This window comes from Tenrec ecaudatus, chromosome 15, assembly GCF_050624435.1.
Source record: "Tenrec ecaudatus isolate mTenEca1 chromosome 15, mTenEca1.hap1, whole genome shotgun sequence".
Lineage (NCBI taxonomy): Eukaryota > Metazoa > Chordata > Mammalia > Afrosoricida > Tenrecidae > Tenrec > Tenrec ecaudatus.
In genome coordinates this window covers 97,859,932-97,886,956 of record NC_134544.1, presented here as the reverse complement: position 1 = coordinate 97,886,956, position 27,025 = coordinate 97,859,932, and the positions used below count along the sequence as shown (strand labels likewise).

At 41.4% G+C, this 27,025-nt stretch overlaps 1 long non-coding RNA gene across 1 annotated transcript; it reads left to right on the top strand.

The window, feature by feature from the left end:
• The first annotated feature begins 1,498 nt into the window (after window positions 1-1,498).
• LOC142427892 (uncharacterized) lies at window positions 1,499-27,025 on the top strand. The gene is made up of 4 exons (XR_012780109.1): window positions 1,499-1,630; window positions 3,561-3,758; window positions 6,733-6,859; window positions 26,765-27,025. It is a non-coding gene; the product is annotated as an uncharacterized LOC142427892 (long non-coding RNA).

Genomic DNA, 27,025 nt, shown 5'->3' with positions numbered 1-27,025 from the left:
CACTCAGGCTAATGCCTCACTACTTTATCACACCATTGCCTCTTCCCACCACATTCATTTTGTTGTCCTGCCGAACTGGGTCCTGGTGGAACATGTTTCACCAGCTCAAGTCTAGGCACTAGCTTTTCCTCTTCTCCCTAGCAGACCAAGACTATGGATGGGACATCCTAGAACCCAAGCCAATAAGCCCACTCCTACAGTTTTTGCTGTTTGCCATCTGTCAGCGTTACCTAGAAAGCTTGGAATCCAGAATGTAGGCCAAGATTACAAAATCGTTGATCAGTCATTTCTTCCCTGGATCCACATTGTACTTTTAAGCTTCTGGCCTCACCTTGGCTCTTGGGATCACCCATCTCCCTACCCCTTGCCATTCCTTGACTGTAGGCTGCAGTCTTTCCCAAAGGCTTTTAAATTGGACATCAGTAAGCAGAAGAGCTTAAAAGAGTAGCACGTAAGGATTCGCCTGGCTTGTTTTCTTGTTTAGGATATCTCTGTCTTGGCCAACGTGCATCTCGATGTCCTATTGGTGTCTCTCTGTCACTTGTTGTCCACCTCCACAAGAAGTTTCTGTAATTACCATAGTGTTGCACTTAAATGTGCTACCCAACCATAGGCATTTCTTCACACATAATAGATATTGTAAAGAATACAAAGGATGCAAGCAGATTGGAGAAGGTTAAACATGATGAAAAGCTAAGCATCAGTTGGAGTGGCATGTAAGAGCATTATTCAACTTGATCACATTCGCCAAATATGTCAAGGGTTATAGTCTTTGGGGTAGTACTGGCTGGTAGAGAACATTCTTCACAAAATATTCCTTTTAAAGTTAGATTTCTGGTGAAGGAAGATGTTTACCTTCAATGAAGCTTGAGAATTATGAGGCCTTAAATACTTGTACCTTGGAGGGAAGGGAGTGTAGAAAGGGAGAACCGATCTGGGGGATCTACATGTAACCTCCTATCTGGGGGATGAGCAACAGGAAGGTGGGTGAGGGAAGACTCCGGGCAGTGTAAGATAAGATAAAATAATAATTTATAAATTATTAAGGGTTCATGAGGGAGGGGGGAGTGGTGAGGGAGGGAGAGGGGTTAAAATGAAAATGAGCTGATTCCTGGAACCCAAGTGGAAGGCAAATTTTTAGAATGATGAGGGCAATGAATGTATAAGGGTGCTTTCCTCAATTGATGTATGTATGGATTGTGATAAGAGTCTTATGAGCCCCGATAAAATGATTTATTAAAAAAAATACTTGCACTTTATTCTGAAAATGAATATTGTATACATATAGGATGTGGATCCAAAGTTGATAATTATATTTGAGAAATTGGTAAAATTGCTCTGTAAATGTAGAGTGGGCTCTGTTTTTAATGCAAGCACCCTCAGATAAGGGCATGGTTTTGATTCCAAGGGTTCGGGGTGGTCACTATTTAGCTCAAGAAGTATAGGCCAAGAACTTGACATGTTTCTCAAAATTGTCTGCTCATCAACAAAGATTTGGCACTGAGAAATGCAGTCCAGTCTATGGAGCTAGAAGTCTGTTACTACTGTCTTGCACATTGAAGCCTCACAAGAAAGATTTCAACTTCTGACTGGGTTGTGAACCAGATCCATTCACCTGACTCCAAGCAGGGTGAGCAACCCTGGGGCTCCTGGGGGTGGGGCCAGGGTGGAGGAGCTTGAGGGGAAGTAGGGATCCATGCTTCCTGGGGTCTGACCCCAGGAGAGCGCCAGTGTACAGGGGCCCATGCTGTCCTGTCCATCATGGTCCAATGTCTCATCTCATCTCCCTGAATGATAGAATTCACTGGGTAAGTAGTCAATTTGCAAAAGGCCTAGTGGTTACAGATTGGGCTTCTACCTGCAGGGTCAGCAGTTCAGAATTACAAGTAACACCTGGGGGAAAGACAGGGTTTCTACTCTTGTAAAGGGCTACAGTTTCAGAAACTCACCAGGGGCAGGTCCACCTCCTAAAGGGTTGCTGTAGCAGGAACCCGCTTGATGGCAGTGAGTTGGGTTTTAGGTTTGGGTTGCTGATGACAGTGACAACAGAGTGTCTGTTTGCTGTGTCCCCGCTTTGATTAGGTCTCCATTGAATCCTTTCTGATAATTATCCAAAGATGTAGATCATCTTCCCCCAGGGGAGAATGCCTTTGAAGTAGATTGCCTGCACTCCTTTCCAGCCAGCTCCTCTCTATGGGCCTGCCTAGGTCAACTGTCAAACTGCATTAGGTTACCACAAATAATGCTACATTAAAACATCATTTATCTTTGGATTCAAAAGTGCACTCACTATGGGGATATATACTTCTTACTTCATTCCAAAATCTGCACATAAATTTCAATCTATTTTTTTAAAATGTTTTATTAGGGGCTCATACAACTCTTATCACAGTCCATGCATACATCAGTGGTGTAAAGCACATCTGTACAATCTTTGCCCTCATCGTTTTCACAACATTTTCTCTCCACTTAAGCCCTTTGCATCAGGTCCCCTATTTTTCCCCTCCCTCCCGCTCCCCCCTCTCACATGAGCCCTTGATAATTTATAAATTATTGTTTTGTCATATCTTGCCCTGCCCGACATCTCCCTTCACCCCTTTTTCTGTTGTCCGTCCCCCAGGAAGGAGGTCACATATTGATCCTTGTAATCGGTTCCCTATTTCCAACCCCTCTCCCTCTACCCTCCCAGTATCACCACTCACTCCCCTGACCCTGAAGGTTTCATCCGCCCTGGATTCCCTGTGCTTCCAACTCCTGTCTGCACCAGTGTACATCCTCTGCTCTATCCCTACTTGCAAAGTAGAATTCAGATCATGATACTTGGGGTTGGGGTTGAGGGGGAAAAGAAGCATTTAGGAACTTGAGGAAAGCTGTATATAAAAAAAATTCAATGTAATAGATGATATATAAGTGTTTATATGGAACCCTTGTTTTGACATGTGTTAAGGGTTGGACTGCTAATCTCCAGGTTAGAGGTACATACCTATTAACTGCTTGTCATGTCTTTATAGTCTTTGAAACTCTGTCGAGCAGTTCTCCTGTGTCCCATCAACAGCTTATTCATCTAACTCTACTTGATGGGGAGTTTCACAGTGTTTCTAAAGTGATTTTACAATGTATAGTTCCTCTAGAAAATAGTGTTCACTTTATACTAGCTTTTTTATATAGCCCTTTCAAAATGTTTCCAGCTGCTTTAATTAACATAACCATCTTCAAGGTTCATTGATTTATCATTCTCCTTGAGAATCACACAGTAAGGAATTGATAGTTACGTGTGCTGTGAGGTAGGGATCCTGCTTTTTGTTTCTTTTGGACAGCTTATTTGACTTTGTCCAATGTATGTTTGATTGTCCAATCTCTATTTATTATAAAGCCATCTTTACTCACATGTCTGAAGGTTATGAGTTTTAGATTTTATTGCTCATGATAAAATCATTTTTCCATCACTCAGTAAGGGCACAGTTAACAGTATTGAGGACTTTGTGCAATAAGAGGAAGGGAATTGTTATAGCTTTTGGACCTACAGATTATGTGTTATTCACATTGTATTCTCCCATCAGCTTGCAGATTGTGTATCACCAGCAGCGGCGTACAGGAAGGAGGAAGAAGTTCCTGATTTTGGTATTATTATTTCTGGGATGTCCTCATAAGAGATTGAAATTTGTGAACATCTTTATTGCTGATCCAGATAAGACAAACATAGAGTATCCCAGTTGCTGGCAGTGTTCTAAGGACCGAAGAAAATGACCAAGGCCCAGGTGATTCTGATGTGTTTTATCCTTTTCTATATTTCATACTGGGATTGTGGAAACCTGCATAATACAGATCCAGTTCATTGGAAAAGTGGAAATTTGAAATTGTAGACGTTAGAGATAAACTTGAACTCTGATTTCAGCATTGGGCTTGAGATTAGGAATAGATAGATCATAGGATTAAAACTAAACTATTGACATTGAACATAATGCGTCTCTGAAGATTCTTGGGATCACGTTATCATCTAAATCATTATTCTATGGCCAAACTATGGCAGTCATTCAAATTATAGGCTATGCCTAGTTTTTAAGGGGAAATAAGATCATTTCTTTAGAAGTGTCTGTATTCCATGGGATTTTTGTTTGACTAAGTTTCTTTAATGCTTCTTTCTGAAGGTGATGTGTTACATAATCTCCCAAAGAGCCGCATTTTCATTAATGAATCTAAAATTGAAAACCCAAATTTTTAACCTCAGCCAATAGTGGTTCAAAAATGATTGACATCTTCTCCCCTCCTCTAACTATAGATGCAGGAGAGAGAATCAACCATCAACGTCAGGTCGGATTCATATGAGGCAGAGCTTAAGCATACCTGTACTCTCCATACTTTTCCAGTGATGGCACCAGTTATTGTTCCCACAGTCCTCTCCTACTGTGCTCATTAACTTTTTGCAGTGGCCCTATGCAAATGTACAGTCCAGAGCCACAGGTACAAGTTTTATTAAGTAACAGCATATAATTTGGTATCAGAATGAATAGGCTGCACATTGGGATTCATAATAAAGAGCCATATAGAAAATTTTGCTCTTCTTCAGGGCAGGCTTGTTTTTTCGGTCCCTCAGACATTTTACCCACGGAGGCAGGCTCATTTCATAGTTCCATCTGTCTAGCCTTCTCTCATCTCCTTGGGGGATATCCTCCTCTTGATCTTGCCTGCCTGCCCCACTATCTTGGCTGAAAAGTCCTTTCTGGACCTGTAACCATTGACTCTGTCACTGTGTCCCTTCTGCCCTGGTCATTATCTCCATCAGTCTAGCTCTTGAACCATGAATATTAACGTTCATTTTGCAGAACCAGCAGTAGATGAGTGAGTGCCTATGAGATAGAGGTTCACGGTGTTCCATGATTTACTTTGTAGCATCTCACAAAGCTAAATATTCATCAAGTAAACAAATACCTCGTCAAGATGTGGATTCTGGTGAGTCCCTAATCTGTATAGAGGTCAGGGATCAATCTGTACGGTTCTCCTCATTCATGTGTTTGCAAAGGCTGATGAACCAGATCATCAGGGCAGACAACAGTCCACTGCCTCACAAAGTGAAGTTGTTGAATCTGGTCAGATAATAAGTTGCAGGGGATGAGGAACCCAAATGGGAAAGTCATACCGCAAGCTGTTGACTCATGGAGTAGGGGAAGTTCTCAAGTCAGGTCACACAGTGGGTTCACAGGTGTTCAAGGAAATGGCTCAAGCATTTCTTGAAATTGGCAAATCCCTAATCCATGGGATCAATGTGAACTATGTGGCTTCAGGGTCTAACAAAGCCAAATCAACAAACCAATGTCTCACTGTCTCTTCTCATACCATGCGTGCAGGCAGTTCTCTCTCTCTCCCTCTTGATATGATGGCTTCTTGGGTCAACCTAGCACCTTCCCTGCCTAGGCAAGGTTAGGAGGGCTCCAGAGGTCCACCCAACAAAACTACGAAGACCCCTTGGAGAGCATGTGGTGGAAGATGGCAGTTGCAAGAGGACCTTGCAATTAAAGTTAAGGCAATCTGGTCTGAAAGTGGCTGCGAAGAATTTGTCCTAAGGTTGTCATGAGGAGCTTGTCCTAAGGTGACATTTAAGAGCTTAGAAAGTTCTACTGCATCCAGGAAGGGAGATATTGCCTATGAACATTTTGATCTTGGTTCTCAGTTATATCTTTTTGTTCCTGAACCCGAGTTTTACCTTGTTCATTAATAGACCACTTTAATCTGTTGAGTTTTGTGTGACCGTAGCAACAGATTATCAATGAGACATAGAGTGCTGTGGGAGGAATGACTTGATTAAGAGTTAACAAAAATGTGGAGAGTTGAGGTATGTTTGACCTCCCCCATCTGAACTCTTCCTGATAATTGTTGACACTGATACTGCTAGAAGTCCTAATTCCATTTGATAATAAACAGGTGTTTATCTACTTTGTGCAAGTATAAATCTTGGCTATTTCTAGCTCATTCAGATAGTTTCACTGGACCTCAAAGTTCTAATGTTATGAGTGGGTGCATTATTATAGAGCACGGGAGTCCGCTATACTCGAACAGTGATTCTCAGGAACGACATTGCAATTGTGGCAAATATTAAAGACTGACCAGTGTGGCACGGGGCTCCTCAACCTATGTCAGGACTGAGAAAGTGAATGTATTTTCCAATGGGTATATGTACTGGAGTTTACAGATCTTTCCATAGGCGTGCACGTCATGCAGTTAGCGTGTACATAGTCAGTGGGTACTATCATCAGCGGGTAACATAATAAGCAGGATGGTGAGTCACCCTGTTGACCTAGTGCTAGTTGATTTCAATCCCACCCTGAGCCCTCCCCAGGTATTTGTGACATTTATGGTGGCTTAGCTATGGAACCTGATTTCTCTGATCTACAAATAACCTTCAGGCACAGTGAAGTAGCCAGGCACGGAAACTGTTCATCTACTATGGTAATTCCTTTAACACTGCTCCTTAATGGAGAGCTATATGAATGTGTATTTGAAAACATTTCTTAGAACAGTGGGGACCTTTCTGGAAATAGGACTCGTGTTCTGTCCTCATAATTGCGAATGTAGAAATAAGGTCAAATACTTTTTACCAAGTCCTCAGTTTTCCACACATTATGGAATGCACTGTCACAATAGTTTTTCTTACTGTTTTGCTTTCTTTACTGTAAGATATATTTTTAAAATCTTCAAGTATAAAATACGCCATTAAATCGACTCCTCTTTCTACAGGAATCACTGACATTCAACGATGTGGCTGTAAAGTTCACCTGGGAGGAATGGCAGCTCCTGAACCCTGCTCAGAAGACCCTATATCAGGATGTGATGTTGGAGAACTATCACAACCTGGTTTCCATTGGTGAGGAGAATTCTCAAGTCATTGACCTCGTCATTGGCGTTTCCTGTCTTATGTGTTAAAATTTTTGCAGTGTCTGTGGTGTTCTCAAAGAGGTAGATTCTCATTGCATCCTCTGGTCTTAAGTTAGTGGGTTGGGTCTTCTGCCCTTGAGAGAACACTTTGTTCCTTTGAACATTATTTTCCTAGAAATACAACATTCTGCAGGCTTTACAAACTTTAGGTTAATTTTGGTGTGTCTAAGATTGTGCAATTTCTCATGAACAGGTTATCTAGTTGTCACCCCAGAATCTGTCTCTCAATTGTAACAAGGAGAACTGTGGTCGGTATTAGAAACAAGCTATAGTGGAATTTTATCAGGTGTATAGTCAAAATACCTTAAGGGTAATAGGCTGGGGGTATTGATTCAACGGGCAGAGGGCCTCACATCCATGATAGATGTTGGAAAATGCATAAAAGTCTGTGCTTCTTTGAATGTGAGCACTCACTTTTCCTAGCAGTTAAGAAAAGTACCCCTGTAGCTCTAAATGAGATTAAATTTCCATTTATTTGATTTATAGTATTGTATGTTTGCTTCCATAATTTTCTTTCTTTAAGATTCTCAAAACTTTCCCTCTCTTATATGCGTCTCTCTTATTTTGAATATCCATCTTGCAAGCCTCTCTCCAAACAGATGGAGCACCATCTTGGATGTTCAACTCGAACCATAAATGGGCCTCCTTTGTGCTTTCTTAGCTCCCCACCTTGGAGTTTCTCTAAAGATTTTGGTGTCCATTTTCTCATTTGTTCTCCTGGTTCTTTAAAGTTTTCTTCATTCTGGTGAAATAAGTTCTTTCTATTTTCTTTTAGAGACGGTCAAATTGCCTTGTCTGTTGGAATTCTTTAACAGACATGTTTCTCCATAGTTTGCTCCTTTTGGTGAAACACATTTATGACTTCGGTTATTTTCAGGTATCTAAAGTCACCTTCCTAGCAAGAAAATTGTTATCAGCTTAGCATATAATTTTGCACTGCACCTTCAATTTTTTTCTACCTGTAAGATTTTGTTTTGTTTTTCTTAGAAAAGTACAAATACTTTAATTCTAAGTGACCTGCTCTGCTTAGGACCCACCCAAGAGACGTTCAAAGTGAAATCCAATTGTTCACACTTCATCTAGTATCACACAGGCCGCTTTCCAATGTGTGCACACGCGCATACACATGGGAGGAAGGAGGGGACGGGTTGGGAGTGCAGGCACAATGGACTTTGACCACAGGATGCAAAACGCTTCAGAAACCAGACCTGTCAGACAGCTAAGTACAAAACTGCCTAAAATAGCAGGGCTACTTTTCCCAGACGGCCTGCATACAACCTGACGAAGATGACTTGGATTTGTTTCCCTTCAGTCAGTTTGGAGCTGTGGCCGAAGATGCTGCCTCTGGAAAGCTGAGTGCGCTGCTGAGGCAGACCCGGAGTCTGCCTCGGACTGGGAAGCACAGGCTCACTGGGGGCCACTGCAGGTTCCTCACCGCCACTGTCAGAAAGCTCCTGTCTGGCTCTTCCAACAGCTTCCTGGAGAGGATTTCAGGATGGCTTCCGTGCTCCTCTGTCAGTGCAGTTCTGCAGCAGTCCCAACAGCTGTCTTCGTTGTACTGAATCAGGAACTTCTGGCACGTTCTAATTGTTCCTGTGGCAGGAGGGAGATGAGCGCAGGACTGAGGGTTGGGGGTCCAGGGGCCGGGTCGGATTGGCTCACCTGTGCTTGAATCGCACCATGGCCGCCTGCGTCATGTAAGATTTTTTTTTAAGTTGCCTGTTCCTCCAATAACTTTGTAAGTGGAAAGGGCATTTTTAACATCCTGTATTCTTGGATTTTTCCTTAAGCGTATGTCTGCTTTATATTCTTTACTATGCAGTGTGCCTTCTTTAGGCCCACCCCTTCTTAACAGGTCCTCAACCCAAAAGATGACCTTTGCTGCTTCTAAAGAACATTTTTGCAGGACATTCCAACAGAATTTTTTACTGTAATTCAAACAATGCATAGAATAATCAATATCATTCTCTTTTCTTTTTTGTCTTTGAAGTATCCTTTTGATTTCTAAATGTATGATTTCTTTTGTGTCATCCCAGAACTCATCTGGTCTCAGTCATTAGTCTTCAGTCATCAGTCTTTTATTACTCCAGTTTATTCTTTACATAGTCTCTCAGCTCTGTGATCTAGGTATTTTGGTTAGCTTCTACTTGGATTTGAGCAATTGATGGTCTGTTCCACAGTTAACCCCTGGACATGTTTTGACTAATGAGCTTCTCCACCATTTCTTTCTAGGGATGTGGTTGATTTGATTTTCATGTGTTCCATTCAGAAATATCCATATGTATAGTTTCCATTTCTGTTGTTTAATAAGAAATTTGGTATGAATTCATCATTCATCTCACATTTTTATTGCTAAACTTGCATATCCTTTCTGTCATGGAGGTCACATTTCCCACCTACTGACAATTTCCCCAAATGTTACGTTCATCAGTGTACATGATTGTATGATTGATCAATATCAGGCTATAAAAGTCATGTAAAATTTTCAATATATATGTTTAATCTTTTTGGGGGGAGCTCTTACAGATATAACATTTCATAGTTCAATCACTGTACAATTGCTACCACAGTTTCAAAACATTTTCCTCTTGACTTCCTTTCTATCTGCTCTCCTTTATCCCTTCCCTTCCCCACCCTCAATTTCTTTATTGTGGAAAAGAGAACCTGGATTAAAGCAGCCTTATCTCTTTACTCCTGGCTTCAGGGCTTGGAAGACCAGTACTAGTGTTAGAAGAAAACCTCCACAAGTCCCAAGGATAAAGCTAGAGCTGAAATGCACAATTTCCAGATAGAATTTTTTCCACAACTGCCCTCCAGTAAGATGTTAGTATACAGCTTCTACAGGTGCCTCACTTCTTGCTACTCAGCTAAAAGATGCCTAGCTTAAAAAGCAATCAGGTTCCCTTTGATGCTATCACTCAAGGAGTCAAGTATCCCTTTGTCTCTTAAATGCCCTCTGGATGGGTCCTATGGGAGGGTTGTATAATTGAAGGGCAGAAATAAAAAGGCTTTATATTCTTTCACCAATTTATACAGTCTCAGGGCTTGCAATCTCCCTCCCCCACCCCTCCGCTCCTTCCCCAGCACACACACACACACACACACACACACACACACACACACACACAGACACCTACCTACCTAACAAGGTAGGTAGGACTTTTACCCTGGGGGGTCCCTGAAATAATTGGGTGAGCAACTGAAAACCATTTGTGAGGGCAGGTGAATTGAAGTACTCTCTCCTCAGTGGGGAGAACAAGAACAACATGTCTGCTCTTGTAGTTAAAATTGCTGGCAGATAGTAATAAGCCATGTGCTTGTATGAGGTATCATTAAGATAATACTATAATGAGAGGATATTGTGAGGATAATTTTTAATTAGGAGAATGTGACTTGGATTCTTCTCCAATTTACAAATGTGAATTCCTCCCTCCACCCAAATGCCTGGCCTTGCAATCTTCTTTAATTCTGAGAATAAGCAATTAGGCTGTGTCCTCTCTTCTAGGTCCTCAGTTTCCCACAGCCTAATACTTACCATGAAGTGTTCTAAAAGAATGCAGGATATTCCCATGTTCACACTATTCCGTTCTGTTGTGTCCGTGCCTTCTGAAGGCTTGCATGGCTCGCTACTATATAAACTCACTGTTAAATGACCTCGCTGTCTCATTCCGGGATTGGAGATGAGGCCACTCTTCCCCGTTTTGCTGTCTGCTTTATCTTCCTTAATTGCACACACTATTCCTAAGGGCCCATTTGAGTGTGGGGCTGGATCCCCCACGGTTTACGTTTGCTTAAACTGTTGGTGTACCAATCTAAATAGCACTTATAACTGGTCTTACTTGCAGGCATATGAATATTAACCTTCCACTGACAGAATTATTCTTTAGCGAAGATATTACCATGTACTGTTTGATGATGGATACGATGCCAGGCTTCTTTCATTTGTCATTCTTAGCCTTATAAACCACGTGATTATGTAATTATAAGTAGACAATACCAGTCTATTTAAGTTTAATAATCATACACAATCGATTTTTAAACATTCCATTTTGTTTTGAAAACTTGCAGATTTTTGTTGATAATACTTCATATATTCCATCTTCACATTCTTAGAATATGTGTGCAGCTATTTTTTCTCATTTTCAGTCAAGTTTTCCTCCATTCACGTCATTACTGTTGACTTTACTTTGAGGATTTAGTACTTCGTCAGTGTTATTTTCTTGTCATTAAACCTAAGGGGTTCATGTTCCAGAAGTAGATCCCCAGGTCTTCCTCCCAGTCCTTGTTTCTGCAGATTCCACTAAGACCTGTCTACCATGGCTGATCCTGCTTCTATTATTTGAAATACTGGGTGGCATTGCTTTTGGCATCACAGTAACGTGCAAGCCACCGCAGGACAACACTGAAAGATGAGTGGTGTAAACTAGAATATAGGCTCTATAAACATAAAGCATATGTTTCTGTACCACAATACCTTTCATATATACTTCTAAAAATGCTTTCCCCCCAAGTAGAACATTCTGCAATGTTCACATTTCCAACTTTATGTAGTACTCAGTTGTCTTTCAGTAAAGCTTGATGAATAGAATACATGTAACCCCTACCGGCTGGAATTAGCAAGCCTTATCCGACCTGTGTTCTATTGTTCTCAATGTCTTCCTTCTATTACATTTGTTGTTCATTTTCATATACCTCTTTAAGCAAATGCCAAATCTGTGTTCACTCATCCTTTCATATCCAACCAGTGTTCTACAATAACTATTTTTACCATTTGGATTATTTACACGCTTGTATTTCTTCCAATGAGCAATAAACATCAAGCATAGTGTTTTATTTATATTCATATAAGAGGGTTGTCACTAAAGATCTACTTCGTATCGATGCATATTTTAAGGAGTCCATTGTAAGTCAAGATTTTGAAAAGAATCAATGTTCTGTTCTTTTATAGAAATCCAGAAAGATGCCGACCATTTGCTTGAACACATGCAATGTGAAAGATACATGGACAGAATGGAACAATAGTATACATTTAATACATTGGAAAGTACTGTTTATCAGCGCAGAAATTATTTTCTTCCAAAGGAAACGTATGAGTTGTTTGGATTACATGGAAAAATAGTAAAATCAGATTTAATCATTCTGAAATTAAATCAGAACAGAAGCAACAAAACACAGAAGTCAGTTGTGCTCAAGGAAGATGAGGACAATTTCCTCCACACTGAGCAAGAGCAATTTTGTACTGAAATGAAATTCTCTGAGTGTGAACAATCCAGGATCTCGAAGTCACAGCATCAGGAATCTGATCAAATTGAGAAACCGCACACTGGTGATAAATGTGGGACGACCTTCATTCAGGAGTCTTTGCTCTATGAATGCCAGCTCATTCATATACTAGATAAGACCTGTCAGTGTGGGCAAAAATACAATAATGTGTTCCAACTCAATGAACATTATCAAAAATCTCACGAAGGACAAAAGCTTTATAAATGCTTGGATTGTGGCAAAACTTATCACAGTAAGTCATACCTCAAGGGATGTTGTGAAACTCATGTGGCAGGGATGCCCTACATATGCAGTGAATGTGGGAAGGACTTCACCATGAAGAGTGATCTCACTGTTCATCAGCAAACTCATACTGAAGAAAAACCCCATGTATGTGGTGAATGTGGCAAAGGCTTCATTCAGAAAATACAACTCAAAACTCATCTACTAACTCATACTGGAGATAAACCCAATATATGTAATGAATGTGGCAAAACCTTTATCAGGAAGAATGCTCTCACTGTTCATCAGCAAACTCATACTGGAGAGAAACCCCATGTATGTCGTGAATATGGAAAAGCCTCTACCAGGAAGTCTTTTCTCACCGTTCATCAGAGAGCTCATACTAGAGAGAAACCCCATATATGTGGTGAATGTGGCAAAGGCTTCACTCATAAAGTAAATCTGAAAACTCATCCACGAAATCATACTGGAGAGAAACCCCATGCATGTGATGAATGTGGCAAAGCCTTCTTTTGGAAAACTGCTCTCACTGTTCATCAGCAAAGTCATAGTGGGGAGAAACCCCATGTATGTGGTGAATGTGGAAAAGTCTTTATTCAGAAAATCACTCTCACTTATCTTCAGCAAACTCATACTGGAGAGAAACCCCATATATGTGATAAATGTGGCAAAGGCTTTACCAGGAAGACTTCATTCACTATTCATCAGCAAACTCATACTGGAGAGAAACCCCATGTATGTGGTGAATGTGGAAAAGCCTTTATTCAGAAAATCGCTCTCACTTATCATCAGCGAACTCATACTGGAGAGAAACCCCATGTATGTGGTGAATGTGGAAAAGCCTTTATTGGAAAGACTGCTCTCGCTTATCATCTACGAACTCATATTGGAGAGAAACCCATGTATGTGATGAATGTGGAAAAGGTTTTCTCAGGAAGTACATGCTCCCTGTTCATCAGGAAACTCACCAGAGAGAAACCCCATGTATGTGGTGAATGTGGCAAAGTTTTTATCAGGAAGAAGGACCTCAGTGTTCTTCAGGGAATTCTTCCTGGAGAGAAACCTCATGTACGTTAGTGAATCTGGCAAAAGCTTCATTCGGAAAGGAGGTCTCAAAATTCATCTAAGAGTTTACACAGGAGCTAATCCCTATGTATGTGGTGAATGTGGAAAAACGCCTTTATCTGGTACAGTGAGCTAACTGAGCATCAGCAAACTCATACTCCAGAGAAACCCCATGTATGTGGTGAACGTGGAAAAGCCTTTCTCAGGAAGAATGCGCTCATTGTTCATCACGAACTCATCCTGGAGAGAGAGAAATCCCATATATGTAGTGAATGGAACAAAGGCTTCATTCAGAAAGCACATCTCAAAACTCATCTATGAATTCATACCGGAGGAAAACCTTTCATGTGATGAATGCAGTAAAGCTTTCAGCCAGAAGTGGTGTCTTAAGCACATCAGAGATTTCACAAAGGAGAGAATCCCTTTGCATGAACTAAATGTGGAAAATTTTATTTCCTAATTTTCATTAGTTCAATGATGGATTCACTTGCCACTATTCTCAATCCATTTTCTGTCCCTACTATATTTCCGGTTGTTGTCTACAAAGTGATAGTACACAATTCTAGGCTGAGACTATGAAGCAACGTCCTAGACAGCCTGCCTTCACAAAGGCTGGTTAAGTACACGTTGAATGTGTCCTACCAGCACAGTTGTACTCAGAGGGATCAGTGAAGGGAGTTTTGTTGGTCACTTAGATCATTAAATATACTTTCATCTCAAGTCTGACAATTAGGAACTTGAGACCAACATATTAATAGGCTGATCCAGACAGGCAGAAATAAGGAAGCAGAACCAAAGTTACAAGAGGATAAGACTACAAGAAGCATTCTGGAGACTACATTGATCCCCTGTGGTGTATCCAAGTGTCACATCACCTTGGCTTCAAGATCTCATGGGATATTTGTGAAACTGGGTATCGACAACATGAAAAGTTAACTCTTCCATCACTTTGGACTTCACATGGCTTCCTTGAAACCAGAAATACACAGTTCTTTTTTTTTTTTTAACGTTTTATTAGGGGCTCATACAACTCTTATCACAGTCCATACATATACATACATCAATTGTATAAAGCACATCTGTACATTCTTTGCCCTAATCATTTTCTTTTCTTTTTTTTTTCCTTTTCTTTTTTTACATTTTATTAGGGACTCATACAACTCTTATCACAATCCATACATATACATACATCAATTGTATAAAGCACATCCATACATTCCCTGCCCCAATCATTCTCAAAGCATTTACTCTCCACTTAAGCCCTTTGCATTAGGTCCTCTTTTTTTTCCCCTCCCTCCCCGCTCCCCCCCCTCATGTGCCCTTGGTAATTTATACATCGTTGTTTTGTCATATCTTGCTCTATCCGGAGTCTCCCTTCCCCCCTTCTCTGCCGTCCCTCTCCCAGGGAGGAGGTCACATATGCATCCCTGTAATCAGTTCCCCCTTTCCAACCCACTCATCCTACACTCTCCCAGCATCACCCCTCACACCCTTGGTCCTGAAGGTAACATCCACCCTGGATTCCCTGTGCCTCTAGCCATCATATGTACCAGTGTACAACCTCTGCCCTATCCAGCCCTGCAAGGTAGAATTCAAATCATGGTAGTTGTGGGGAGGAAGCATCCAGTATCTGGGGGAAAGCTGTGTTCTTCATCGGTACTACCTCGCACCCTGACTGACCCATCTCCTCTCCTAAACTCCTCTATGAGGGGATCTCCAGTGGCCGACACTTGGGCCTTGGGTCTCCACTCTGCACTTCCCCCTTCATTCAATATGGTATATATATATATGCATATATATATATATATATATATATATATATATATATATACACACACACACATACATATATTCTTTTTTTTTTTTTTGCATGATGCCTTATATCTTTTCCCTTGGGCACCTCGTGATCGCACTGGCTGGTGTGCTTCTTCCATGTGGGCTTTTTTGCTTCTGAGCTAGATGGCTGCTTGTTCACCTTCAATCCTTTAGGACCCCAGACACTATCTCTTTTGATAGCCGGGAACCATCAGCTTTCTTCGCCACATTTGCTTATGCACGGAAATGAACAATCTCTTCCACCAAAACCACACCCACTGTGAGTGCATCTTTTCTGACTCATAGTAATCCTATCAGACTGGTTAGGACTGCTCGCTAGGCTTTCTCTGCCTATAATTATTTACAGGAATAGACAAGTTCATCTTACTCAGGAGGACCCCTTGTCTGGTTTGAATCCCTGACCTTGTGGTGAGCAACCACATCTGATCCCACAGCACCACCATAGCCCTGTCTCTGCACCAACAGGCCCATAGTACAAGGTTTCTTAACTGTCACTTTTAGAAGCCAAGTCATGATATTTTCAATATTATTATATAGATATGAACTCGACTATGAATAAGGAAGGCCGTAGGAAAAATGATGGCCTTTGACTTATGGTGTTGTAAAAGAATGATGAAAGTACTGTGGGGCAGACTGGTAATAAGATAAACAGGTCTGTTTTGAAGGGAGTACAGCCAGTGAGTGCTTTAGAATCAAGGATGGTGAGACCTTGTTTCATGGAAAATTTTCATTCCTGTCACTTCAAAAAGATATCAACCATGATAAAGTAGGAGATCAATGAAGACCAAGGCCCGTGATGAGATAGATTGACACAGTGGCTGTTTCAATGAGCTCAAAATATCCATTGCAATTATGATGCTGAGAGAGGCATTGAGAATAGGAACTGACTCTGTGGCACTTAACAAAAAAGAAATCAAAATACACAACATTCTTCCCAGGCTAAATAACAGTGCTTGGGAAATCGTATGTGTTTTATGCAGGAAAACACACCTAACAAAGGGAAATATGTAACAGAATACACTGTCTTTATCATTGCTCTTACGTTGAAGTTCACTGTGTCTTGGGTAATTATTGGTAGCATATGTCTACATATTTATAGAGCTTTAAGCATCCAAAGTTACATGGGCGCAGGATGGTTGTTAGAGACTCGTAAAGAAGTTTAACGTGAAAGAGAAGAACTGTCTGAATAGGATTTTCTTTTCTGAAATACTGATGGCAGAAAGTTAGCAGGTCTTTAACCAAGGGAGTCACTGGATGGTTTTGAACTGCCAACCTTTTGGCTCAAAGTTGAGCATTTAATCATTGTGCCACATTCTTTTTTGGTCCAGGTTCTCCTGAGCATAACTTACATGCATCAAGTTAATATTCTAAAGATGAACATTCCTGTTCATATTGTCCAGTGTTAAGACACCATATAGATTTCTTCAACGTCAGTGCTACTGCTATTTTTTGCTCCGTGAGTATTCATTGTCGCATACGTAGAGTATGCTGTCCTATATATTGTGTGTTTTCTGTAGCAACCCTGGACAGTATCTGTAGTGTCAGAAACAGCTGCCACAATTGGGATAACTAAGAGTGACTCTAAGAAAGGTCAAATACCCTACCAGAAATATCAAAAGAATTGATGCACTTGTGTTATGGTGTTAGAGAATAATATTAACTGTATTGTGGGCTGCCTGAAGGACAAACAGGTCTGTCTTGGAATAAGCACATCTGGCTTCTTGGAAGCATTCAAGTCAGACGTTATCTCCCTCATTTGAACATGTCGGTAGGAGCACCACAACCCGGAGAATGGTCTTGTGCTTGGTAAATTAGAGTCGGTGAAAAAGAGAGTCTTTCCAGGAGCTGGATTGTCACAAAGTCTGCTACGGTGAGTCCAAACGGAGGAATCACTGTGAGCACAGTGCACTTCCGGGCAGTATTTATTCCTGTTGTACCTGGGATCTCTGCGAGTTGAAACCAACTCAATAACAATTCAACATATTCAGTATTATTTAGATCATTCTAAGTTAAATTTATTACATAAACCTACACTTGTGAGTGTTCACTGGAATGAAAACACTGAACATCCATCTGATGGCTTGGAGAAAATTTGGAGCTCACTTGAGAAATTTTTCCTGCATTAATATTTTTATACTCACATTAGTGACATAGTGGTTATGTGTTGGGCTGAGATCTGCATACCAGTGCCCACTCCAAACAAGATAGGGCTTTCTTCTCCGATAAGCAGTTAGAATCTCAGAAACCCACATGGGCGTCACTATAAATTAACAACTTGATGGCAGTCAGTTTGGTTTTTTTTTAAATAATATTTCTAACTGACAAAAAAACAGGACTAGTTGTTTCCCTGGATTGTCAACAGATTGAACCGATAACTATTACTTTGAAGTCTGCCTTTCAATAAATGGCCAAATCGACAAAGCCCATTCCAATGAGAAGAAGGCAAGTTCAGATACATGAAGGTTCCCTAGAGTCTGTGCTTGGTGGTCCCTAGAGAGGTGCTGACAAGGTGGGGAAACTACAGCTTTTGAGAGGAAAACATCGCTGACTTATCTCTTTCACGTCTCCTAAAACCATGACTTGATGTACTAAGTTTTGTGTTTGGGTTCACACCGAATTCCCATCTCTGTGTGTCTGGCACAGTAATACAGGGCTGTGTCCTCAGGATGCACGGAGCTCAGTTTTAAATAAGCTTCGCCCTAGGAGGTGTCCCTGGTGATGCTGACTCGGGATTGGAGAGCTGGATTATACTTTGTGCCCCCATCAGTATCTATTACACCAAACCTCTCCAGTCCCATTCCTGGAGCCCGGCAGATCCAGTGCACAGCATAGCTGGTTAAAGAGAATCCAGAGACAGCACAGGTGAGAGACAGGGTCTGTGAGGGCTTCACCAGTCCAGAGTCTGACTCTTGTAGCTGCACCTGGGCCAGGACACCTGGGGATGAAGAGAAACAGAGTCCTGGGCTGCGATGCTGCCACCCTAGACTTCATGTAGGAGTGCCTGAAGCACTTACCTCCCGGAGTCACCACCAGAAAAGGAAACCCACACACAATTCGTGTTCTTGTGGATAAGACTCGTCACACCCAGAAAATGCTCTCCGGGTGAAAAGGAATAGGACTTTCAGTACATGCGCGCTGCGGTTTCACGGGGCTGGTATTTGCATGTGGGAGGTGCACTTGTATGTAAAGGTGGACAGGGCCGAATGGAGCCCAGAGCTCTGGCACTCAGATGAGAAGCGCGATGCTGGTGGAGTCCTTGGGAGAACACAGTCCTATGAGGTCTTCACTCTACCAACCATATGCACATCTGTGCAGATTTCAAGTTCAGTGTAACTTTATGTGCATTCCCGTCGAAAGTACCCAAATGATCTATTGAAATTAAAGACCATCTCTATCCTCATGTTTGGAATCAAGACTGGGGCCACCTGAATCTTTCATCCATCTGAACACACAGGGAAACAAGTGTATGTCATCCCAAATTCTTCTTTCCCCTGTTTTATTTCACAGTATTTGGAAAGAAGTAAAAGGTACTTCAATGTTATGTTCTCTATTTAGAGTTGGAATGAAAAGGTTTCCTAACATCAGGGTCATTTGTGAGGCTAAAAGAAACCACAAAAATAAAAAGAAATTCCATTTTCTTCCATGAATTAGTACCGGGTGGGTGTTGGGCTCAGTGTATTCAGAGAGCGCCCTGCTGACAGCATCCCATCACTTACAGGAGAGGTGTTCCCTGGCCTCACACTGTCCTCCAACTTCTGTGGGTCGCACAGCAACATTTTTTCTGGCCCTAAGCTTTCACGCTATTGGTCAGGAGTGTTACCTGGCACTGTCTCCGCAGGTTTCCTGCCCTGGGCCGTAGAGTTACCATAGTGGTCAGCACAGCAGTTCTAGCCGACCCGGCACTGCAGTCCCTCATCCACGCTCCTGCCCTCACTTCTTTCTTCTCTTGGTCCAAAGCTGGTGGCTCTTAACATCCCTGCAGGTCCGCTTTCTCCCTGAGGTTAGTTTTATGTCTGGACTCACACTGACCCTCCCTCACTGTGAACAGCTTTGGAGGTAGAGAGTGCTACAACTTGCAGACAATCTGAATTCGGTACAGCGGAAGGAAGTATGATCTATAGACACAGATATTTATACAGATACGATATTGAGATGCATTCCACAATAAATACTGATTAAGAGAGAGATTTGCCTGAAAGACAAGGGAGGTACGGAGCAGAGTTTAGGCTTCAGTCTTTCCGCAGGAAGAGAAAGGCCCTTAAAGCAGGCTTCTGTTTAATAATCGAAGCAGGAAAGTAATAAAGTTATTCCGTGTGAAGGAGGAAATTGTCAAGTCAGAATTCTTTTTTATGGGTTTCTGTGATGTGTGTGATAGGAAATTTTACAGTTTTTGGCAATTGTTGAGCATAATGACAATCTAATGCCACTTAATTATGCATGCGAAGAATGTTGAAAATATTATTTGATTGCCTGTACATGTACCATGAGAAAAAATAAGTTAAAAATGAAAGATAACTTTTTCCTTCATAATCAGAAACTGATGGAAAGTCTTACGGGAACAACAATTCAAAAAACTAGTGAAAATATTGAACTATAGAAGATTGTTATATAAGCCAGAAATATGAAATTAAAACTTGTTAGTAATGGAATAGTATTTAATATTTTAGTTATTTTCTTAGTTTTCCTCTAAAACCATTTTATTTGGTGCTAATAATCTTATCAAATCGTAGTTCAAGTGCATCAAACAGTATTGTATAATTGTTACCAAAATCAGTTTCAAAACTCTCTCTTCCTTCTTGAACTCCTTGGCATCAGTTCCCTTTTATCCCCGCCACCCCCTACTACAGGCCCCAGAATCCCTTATTGTCTTAGCTATGTCTATATGTTCATAAATTCCACGTTTCATCTAATGTAAAACAGAAAAACAAAGAGCAAAAATTCAAGAATGTTACCCCCAATGCCAATATACATCTGAGATAAACCCCAGTAAGAATCGGAAATTGAGGAAGCAGGCAGTTCAAGTGCAGTCTGCTGTCCTTCCCCAGAGTCCATAACAGACCCAGGTGTGCTTAGGTCTTAGGACCAAATGTGTCAGTCTGGCTCCTCGAATGTGATGACCTTGCTCTCTGACTGCCTTTCCCAAGGCTTCTGGATCCAAATACACTCTTTATGAGCTGGCGTCCTACAGCATACCTCTTCTACTTTCTTCTGAACACATGCTAGCATTCCCCAACCTGACTGTTATTCACATTACACGGAATATACAAAACAGCAACAACAAAACCATCTCACTGCCTTCCAGGAGATTCCACCTCCTAGCACAACCCTACTTCTCTATCTTTGCTGGTGAGGAGGGAACACTGTTGTTCAACTGCAGCACTGGCCGCTGAGTGAAACCACTGGCTGTGAGGACTGGAGCCCACTCCTGATGATGAGCTGCTTCGGTCTCTTCTCTGTGTGAGCAAACAACTGTTGCATCCAATGCCTGTGTGTAAGCTGTGCTTTTGCTGGTGACCTCAGGCATTGGTTTAACAGAAATACACTGTTAAGTCGTCCTTACACTACAAAAGAAGGGAAAAATACAGATGGAAGGAAGAATAAGGTTATTTTCACTAAGCTACCTTGTAAATTGAAGCACAGACAAAAAATATATTTAAAAGGAAAACCATTAACACGTTAATAAAGATATTATAAATAATACCATCAGTGATGCGACAGAAAAAGATGGCATCATTAACCTAAAACACAATGTAGGCGATTCTATGGAGACCAAGGTAATGGGAAAAAAAGATCAATTCCTGACAATCGTATTAAATATGATTCAACCAAATACAGAAAACAAACTAATGGACATAAGCAACCAAAATAAGATTCAAATTGGAAACACAACATAACTCACTGGCACCAAGTGAATTCTGACTCATAGTGACTGTCTAGAGCAGAGTAGATCTGCTCCTTAGAGTTTTACGCACCGTAAAACTTTTTTTTAATTGAGAAATTGGCAAATTTTATTAATAAGTAGATAACATTATATCAATGTTAGATTTCTTATTTAATTTGCAATATTATTTTATTAAAATGAATTTTGAGATTATTCAAAATGAAAATGCTTTAAAACATTTGTTCCACAGCTACTATGTTTTAAAATGTTATTTCTTTCAAACAAAAACCCTTTTATTAGGACCTAATCCAGACATCTTCCCATCTATAGTTAAATCATATGAAGCAGTGTTGTACAATCAGAAAACATGTTCTTCCTTCTTGAACTCCTTTCTGTTACCTCCCCCACCTCTCTTCCTGAAGCTCCCATTACCCTTATTCTAGTTATTGACTCTGTAGAGTCACCCACCCTGTGCTTCATAAACTAAGAAACATATAAAAATATATGAGAATCAAAAACGCTACCAACAATGACAAACATAGCAGAAATAAACCCCTAAATGTTTAAAAATAAATCCATAAAATGTTAAAACCCAGATCAGCACAAAGTATATCAAAGGGGAGATCAAATGAATGACAAGTTGCTAATCATCCATGTCAGATGTGTCATTTTGATCTCCTACAGTCATCTCTCCAATACTCTCTGATCACCACCTTCTTCCATCCCTCAGTTACGGTGAGAGGGAATCACAGGAGGTGTATTCCCTGTGGAGATCCTGCACATGGATTTTGAACTTCCACTGTCCTCCGTGGCCTTCTGCATGCCAGAATCTCACAATTAAGCTCTGATATTATTTCCTCCTCTGGATTTGGATTACAATTATTATTTGGACTATAATTTACAATCCTTGTGAATCTTTTTTCGAGCCTCATCTGTCTCCCTTGGAGTGGCTGGTGATTCTGAACTGCTGACCTAGCACTTAGCATCCCAATGTGAAATCCACTATGCCATCAGGGATAGTGGTGTTGTAAATAACCTTTATTTGCATATGTATTTACTACTTATTTATTACACATTGTTTTTCTAATTGAAAAGCGTGTAGCTGTAACTTAATTAGGAATGTTATATGTATTGAATTTTAAATGTTAAATAATTTTAACATTTTTAAAATTTAAAAATGGTATAATATGTGATTATATTAGGTAATTACAATTAGCTGACCAAAATTAATCTCAGTATTCTGTACCTCACGCCATCAAAGATGTTGTTGGGTGTTTCTGAGTCACGTTTACTCATAATGTCTCACAGGAAATACGTAAACTTCCAAGTCCTGAACCATCCTCACTTGCTCTTAAGTTTGAGACCATGTTTGCAGCCACTGTGTCTGTGTTTCTAACTGAGCGTTTTCCTCTGTTTTGCGGACACTCTACCAAACAGGATGTACTTTCTCTAGAAACCAGTTCCCCGTATCACAGGTTCAAAATACGTGAGAAGTCACGCTATTCTCAGTTCTAAAAACATTCTGCTATATGAGCCTGCAATGTCCTCTTCTTGTGATACATTTTCTATCTTTTGGAAATTAAAGTTTTCTTTCCAACATGTGTTCCCTTCCTTGGGACTTCAATGAGTAATCTTAGAAAGGAGTCCTCGAACCAGACAGCTCATTCCTGTTCAACTGTTCCCCTCTGGGCCTGGAACACTTGTTTCTGCATCAAAGGACACAGTGGGGAGAAAGCATCACGAAGGATATGTCACATGTTTAACCCCCAAAGTCACCTCAATTATTTTCTCAGACTTAGAGATTTTTAGTCAGTTACTACCCACAGTGCACAGGGAGCATGTCAAAGAGACCTCCAGAGTCCTAACCAGGGGCTGTAATAGATCAGTGAGCTCAGAGCAATTGAAATCGTGCTCTGCACTCATGAATGTGTACATGCCTGTATTTCATTGTCTACAGATTTTGAGTAACAGAGAGGATGAGAACGACCATGGTAATCTGTTTGCCGAGAAGAAAAATGGGTCATCCAGGAAGAGTATGAAGTTTCAGAGTCACTTTAATATTTTTTCCTCCATTCAAGCCTGCAGTGAGGAGAAACTCTGGGGGTGGGGTGGGAGGAGGAAAACTGTCCCTGGAGATGCTAAGATGTAAGAGAGGAAGCCCTAATTTCAACAGGAAATCTTCCCTGTCATTCACATGTGCCTGTCTAGGGCTGGGTGTGTGTGTCCTGTGGGACCTGTGAGCCCCCCGCTGCCCAATGTCTCCCCTGCAGGGGAGGTTTGTGTCTGGGCTCACACTGACTTCCCCTCACTGTGATCCTTGCACAGTAATACACAGCTGTGTCCTCAGCAGTCACGGAGCTCAGCTGCAGAGAAAATTGATTCTTCGATGTGTCTCTGGTGATAGAGAGTTGGCTTTGGAAGGACGGGTTATAATCTGTATCACCATCATAATCTCTGTATCCCATCCACTGAGGTCTGGCAGATCCAGTTCCAATCATAACCAATGCTGGTGATGGAGAAACCAGAGACAGTGCAGGTGAGGGACAGTTTCTCGGAGGGTTCCACCAATCCTGGACCCGACTCCTGAAGCTGCACCAGGGGCAGGATGCCTATAAATAAAGATAATTGGAATCCGTCCATCACTTGCAGTCACAACCATCCCCATAGACTCCACACTGATCTCTGAGACCCTCACCTTGGGGAACTGTCATCAGGCACAGGAGAACACACAGCAATGGCATCTTTAGACCACAGCTGTGCTTTCCCAAGGGACCCACAGCCCTGTCCAAAGAGAACTGATAGCCTTCAGTGCCCAAGGCTGGGATTTCAACCTAGTGCCTGAAGAAGGATTTGCATAGGAGGGAACCCTGTGTTTACCAATAGAGGCTTTTTTGTTTCTTCTAAGTCCATTGTAGGGTAATTCTTTTGAACTCATTTGTGTGTTAGTCTGTAATAAGAGATCATTTTTCCTAAGAGGTGTGTGTGAATGGTCAAAGGGAAACCCAGCATTTCTGAGCCCAGTATTCTCTCCCTCCAGCCTTCATTGCTCCTGCCCTGACTGAGGCTCCCGTATGTCCTGTGTGTCGAGGACTGGACAGTACAGAGTTCCTTGAAACCATCAGGTCCACCCCAGAGTATCATCATTGCCCCACACTCTCCAAAACCCATTCCTTATTTAGACCCTGATGCTGTGAGGTAGCTAGAGGCAGAACTGAGGGCTGGCCCTCTACATTGCCAAAGCCTCCCGCTGCCCTTACAGGAAGTTGGAAGCTGCTTAAGGGTAGAGGGCATGCTCACATTCAGGACTTTGGGAGAGGAAGCCTGTACACCTGGGTGGGACGCCATCTAGGCCAGGTGGGCTTAATTCAGCCAATGGGGTTAACCAGTATCATCGACCACGCCTCCCTTGAAAAAGCCAAAAACGTTGAATCATGGCTCTCTCCCAGCAGCTACTACACGGTTCAGAGCAGCCTGGTTGTGGTCCGGTGCAGCAGCTGTGCCGTGTTATCTTGCTCCTGCTCTCGCTCTCTCTTTAGTTCAATTTACTCTAACACCTGAAAACGGTTTCTATACTTTATAAAAATAAAATTCACTTTGATCACAAACCAGGCTGCGGTGTGAATTCTTTCTGGTGCAAACCCAAGGACTGAGGTATTTCTAACTCAAGGGATCTAAAAATGCCTCTTAATCAACCTCCTCAAAGTCCTTGGTAGTTTTTCTATGTGGGAATATATGTTTTAGAAGAATTAATGCCAGACATATTCCAAGGAGTTGGGGATTAATGATGCCTCAAATATTCAACTCTTCCAGGAAGCCATTCAGGGCTATTTTCCACCCTCTTCTCCCTTGATTATATCCTCTCATGTTTCTGGGCTCTGAAAATTATCGCAACGTCCAACAGAAACCCATGACCGTGGTTGAAATGGTTTACGTGCTGGTGGGTGCCCTTCAGTCCAAATTCTTAAGGTCAGAAAGCGGCATGCCAGATGCTGGCACCAGAGGTTGCCCTCCACTTCTGTCTCTGTATTTTATGACCTGCCGACTCTGGCAGGATGTCTCTAGTAGATTTTGGCCACCTACTACTGTTAATCAGCCAGGGATTTCCCCACCTTGGGCCACGATCATCAGAAACCCACGGATCTTACAAGCAACGCACACACTATATCCCAGTGCAAGATGCCTAAGGAAAAGCTCAGTGTCAGTACAGTGATTCATGTCTCATAGTGTCTCGGTGTCAGTACAGTGATTCATGTGTCAGAGTGTCTCAGTGTCAGTACAGTGATTCATGTGTCAGAGTGTCTCGGTGTCAGTACAGTGATTCATGTGTCATAGTGTCTCGGTGTCAGTACAGTGATTCATGTGTCATAGTGTCTCGGTGTCAGTACAGTGATTCATGTGTCATAGTGTCTCGGTGTCAGTACAGTAATTCATGTGGCAGAGTGTCTCGGTGTCAGTACAGTGATTCATGTGGCAGAGTGTCTCGGTGTCAGTACAGTGATTCATGTGTCATAATGTCTCGGGGAAGAAGTTGCCACCTAGAAAAGGTGGGCACTATTTCAAGGGTCATGAATCTGAGTAAAGAGATTATTCAGAGCAGGAAGTGGGAAACACTTGTTTAGTAGATAGGGCAAAGTAAGAATAAGATCCATAAACGATATTTCAGATCTTGAACCAAAATACACCAGCCTCAGACCCAAAAAGCACTCTGGGTTAAATGAGGTCCATTCAGATTCTCAAAATGTAGGAATGAGTGCAGACTGTTCTAAATGTCCCTTGCCCAGGGGACTCTGGCTCACCTGAAATGGGAGCATTTCCAACCAAAGTGTGCCTCTCTATTTGTCCTTTACGTGTGACCCCTTGATAACTGCTCAGGGATCTCAACCTTGAATTTATCACCAAAATTCATAGATCATCTCATTTGGAATATATATGTATAACATCATATATATAATGTTATTGACCAGGAACTCAGTAGCACTATCCCTAAATATATATATTTTTAATTTTAACTCCCATCTAGATTATTTTCTCATTTATATACACCATCAGAAGCATTTTTCTCCATTCTCACAGTTGACACCACTAAGTTACAGAATGATTGTTTGTATATCTGAACTAATATGTATTTTAACAACGCAGAAATCCAAGTACAAGGTGGTGGTCACTTGGATTTTTTGAACCAGATTTTGCTAAGGAGAATAAACAAAAGTTTTGCAAAAAATACTCATGAGGTTCACCAAAATCTAAGATTTCAAGCAAATGACATGATAATATTTTTCATTGGGAGTGCATTAGATTCATTCAGCTTGCACACACAGACTGGCATGGCTTTACTTGAACCTGGTCATTCTAGCACACGCAGCTCATGACATCTGTTGCTGGTGGTTGGCGGGACAATTTAAGGTTCACACTGTAATGGAGCTGCACACTAGTCCAGGTCACCTCCATCTCCGAATGTGGATGCCATGATTGTACAGTAAACAGGTATAAAACTTTGCAGATTAAAATTACAACTTTTTATTTTTGTTTTGTTGTCTGATTTTATAGCTAGGAAATAACATGGAGGAGAAGGTTTCATCCCAGAACCCATGGCGTGCCTGTTTGAAAATCTTAATGCATGGATGGTGACCCCTGTTTCAGGAAGGCACTTCCATCGGTCTGGCAAGCTGCCCTGGCTGGAGGCCTGGAATGCATCCGGGCCGAGAGGGAAGCATTTGTTCCAACACCTGGATCTCTCCTTTGGACTCAGCTCACAGCATTGTGCGTAGGTGAATGTTGAAATGGAAATAAAGTGACATTTAAATTATA